The sequence below is a fragment of the Poecilia mexicana genome, unplaced genomic scaffold (assembly GCF_051168715.1).
Source record: "Poecilia mexicana isolate PSO_F unplaced genomic scaffold, ASM5116871v1 scaffold_22, whole genome shotgun sequence".
Lineage (NCBI taxonomy): Eukaryota > Metazoa > Chordata > Actinopteri > Cyprinodontiformes > Poeciliidae > Poecilia > Poecilia mexicana.
Genome location: NW_028263391.1, coordinates 14,113,812 through 14,117,734, shown reverse-complemented (window position 1 = coordinate 14,117,734; position 3,923 = coordinate 14,113,812).

Below are 3,923 nucleotides of genomic sequence, written 5' to 3'. Positions count from 1 at the left end.
GTTTCTCACCAGTCGATTATATGTGTTTTTGCAGCGCTCCAGATTCTCTTTAGAGTTTATATTCACCAAGTTGATTCAGCTCTTTGCCTAGCAACAGAGCTGAATTAATTCTGATAGGCTGAAAAGCTGCTGGTTAAAAACAAACACTGGAATTGGTTAAACCTTTAGAAAACAATGAATTATAAATAGATTTCAACAATATTTTGTGAAATACTAAATTAGATAGTAAATTACTGACTACGCATTGACTGACCTTATTTTTAAGCTTACTGAATAAAACTGCTAATGATGCGTCTATTTAACATGATCATAGTTGTTGCATGTTCAGTAAGCTGGAGGCGTTTCAGACTTTGAAGCAGAAACATCTGGTAGCTACTTAAGAAGTGGTAGGTAATTTGTGTATGATCACACTGCAATGCTTTGTCGTGTTTTATAACTCATTGGCCGTAAAGCGTTCGTCATTGAATGCAGCCAGCTGGTTCACGGCCACACTTCCTACTGCCACTGCTTAAAATGTAACCGAAAGCCTAAAAGAAGGCGCCTCACGGATGGGATCCCCCTTTTCTTTGTTCTTTATCATTTATTTCAGTGTCTTGCCAGATCCTTAGGATTTACAGCTGCCAGAAGAAAACCATATATCTGTATTAAATTGTTTTCCAAACCTATTTTTGCTGACTGATACGGACACTCGAGGTAAAGCCTCCCCCTCGCAGACGCCTGTGCTGTCTGTTTCTTTTTTCTTTTTTTTTTTGTCTCTCCTGCTTTTCATCCGCGTCTGTCTCTCTTCTCGCTGTATTTCTGTGCCGTGCTTCGGATCTTTTGGCAGCCCCTCCATCGTTTTCTGCTTGTAACTAACACTTCAATGGAAATCCGGCTACAGTGAGGATGTGGTGGGTGAAAAGGGGAGATGGTGACTCACTCGTATACTACTTTGCTATTGATTAATCTCGTCCTTCAGTTGGTTTACAGTGTAGGTTGGGAAGTGGCTATAAAAAGAGGTGTTTTAGCTTTGAATGTGGGATGTATTTACAGTTGGATCAGTTCTTATTCGATAACTTATGTTTTTATTTGTTTAGACTATGCTGTATTTTTTTTATGCATTCTCTATGGTCCCCTTTGCCTCAGTGCACAGCTCTGTCAAATAATCACGCTTACTTTTTTTTAGTCCCTCTGTGGAGGAATGAGTTATTTACTCGTGGGAAATGAATTTTCCAACCCTGCCGGCCAAAAGTGCAGTGAGGTGGAAAGGGTGCGGTTGCAAAACATCATATTTCTACTTGATGAAATGTGCACAACCACCAGCATTCCTCTAATTAAATGTCAAAAAGCTGAGTTTGAAAATCAATGCAACATTGTGTACAGAGAGAATGCAAGCCAGCTAATTCAGAAAGGCAAAGGAGCGCCGTGAGCCTGATTATTTGACAACCCCACTGCTAATGAAATCTATTCTCAAATTAGGAATAAGCCCCCCCACCCCGCTTTCTCCTCGCCCCCTAAGGCAAACAAGTAATATGAGATGGAGATGATAACGCTAAAGGAGCTCGCAGCTTGATGTGAGGTTATGAATGCGATATTAGCACTTTGTAATAGAAAGAAAAACTGTTAAAAAAATGGAAATATTCGAGCAGCTGGGATCCCTGAATTAAAAAGAGGACAACTGAAAAAACTGAAATGCTCCTAAATAAACGGAAAAAATAGTTTTGTTAAAAAAAGAAAAATCATGATTAAATAATAATATAAAAACTGATATAAAGACGCAAAAAGCCGTTTCCATGATGATTTGCTGCAGACACAAGACAGATGCAGTGAGCGAAGAGAAGGGATATTTCAACCAGCAAATCTAGTTGCTACTTGGACTTATAGTGCTGCAAGAGAGGCTGTTTAAAAAAACAGTACGAGTAGGGTAACCTTCAGCCATATTTATGACCTCCTCAGCATGGTGCGGTTTCCTGTTGAGCTTGTTAAAAGGATTCTATCTGAGAGTCTAATTATCCACTGCAGCACAAATAAAATACTGACAAGAAACTTTACGCCTGCAGGTTGAGAAGCTGCTCCAGATTATGAGACAAAACTTCCTTTAAACCCTTGCAATAAAAGCCTTAATGATTATAAGATGTGCAGATATGCTTAAGCTCCAAAATAATATTTTTCAAACTGAAGGTCTCTTCTCTGTTCACCTTAATGCTGGCGCTGGGTGTTTGGGACGCAGACTGGCGTTAGTCCATCTCATCATTTATTAAAGAGCAACCATCAAATTTGTTAATTGCCACTTTTTAATATGAATAGACATGATCTCTGGCGAGTTGTGAATTAGTTCATTAAATATTGTATCAGTTGTAGGACTTTTTCCAAACATTTCCTACGGTTGGCGCTTCATTGAGAGGCAGGGATTCATTTTCAGGACTGACATTTATAGTTAAAAACAAGTTTAATGGTACGCAGAAGATGTCCGGTACGTGTGTCGATGAGACAGTCAGTGTGCTGTGAAAAAAATAAAACTTTTTGCAACTAATTCTAATAATATTAACAGTATTAATATCAATATGTTGTCATTTAAAATGCCTTTAAATCCTAAATGCAGTAATGTTGATATCTGTGACAAATCTGCACACAATAACTACAATCCAAAGTTTTCGACATTCCCTTAGATGAAACTCTAGCTGAACTCTTGGATCCTCATCATTTGCATTTTGTCTTTTTGTTCTGATCTTCTAAATGTGAATCAGAAAATCTAACAAAACTCCAACAGCCAATAAAATTGATCTCTGGCCTATTTTTATTAGACACAACTTCTAATATTGAGAAACTTTTTCAGAAACGGGGGAAAATAAAGCAGGTAATCTCCTAGGGACCCACCTGTTCAACAGACCACTTAAATGTAAAACACATCATCTGGGCCACCACACATTTCACCAACAAAAAGCAGCTTTTAATAAAGAAGGATCTGCACACTCTTTAAGCTATGCTTCCAATTTCCAATGTTTGACTTTTTTTTATTTTCTGGAGATTCAATCTTACTTAAAACCACAAAGGGCACCTGGTGGACTCACGTGAGGATATTAGCCTACAAAATATTTGTTTCTTTTTCACAGACACTAACAGAGAATGCTGCTGTTTCAGGTGGAAGCACATAACCAAGAGACACAAAATGAGGCAACTCAAGAAAACCAACACAGTGTGAGAAAAACCCGGGAAATAATCAAAGAAAATTAATGTTTATTATTGTTAACTGCTGAAGGACAAAAACACGATGATCAGGCAACTAACCGAAGCCAAGATGAAAACCAAGGAGCAGATTAAAATATTTATTTTAAATAAAACGGGCAGCAAAGCACACAATAGCGGGAATTCGTATGGCAAAAAGCTCAAAAGATAGAAATGACAGTCTATGGGGGACATGCATACTTAGACACTGCTGTTGATACTTTGCACAATCATGTTTCCTTGCTTATAAAAAATAAAAATAAAAAAATAAAGAACCCAGTCAAGTTTCCTTTGAAATTCTGGGTCACTGACATGACCATGGAAGAACTTTGATTCACGATTTCTTTATGGATTATCCAGGAACTTTTTACTGTTAGGGTTTCGGAAACACCACACATTTTGGAGCCATTTGCCTTTATTTGTATGTGATGTGAGCTCTAATGAACTCAAAGTAAAGTATAAATGGAACATAATTAATTGTTTGCTTTTGTAAAAATGATTACTGTGTTTTGTGTTAAATTAATTGTGACCTATGAATAAAAGATGATCTGAACTGCAACAAATCAGTGCTGAAAAATAAGCAATGTTCTATCTTTCTCTTTTTAGACTTTTGAAATGTTTGTCTCGTCAGACAAAAGACATTTAAAATGACATTTATACAGAGCTGCTGGTCTGCTGAAAAGGATCATGGGATCTGGTTTGTCATGCCTCTATGTATA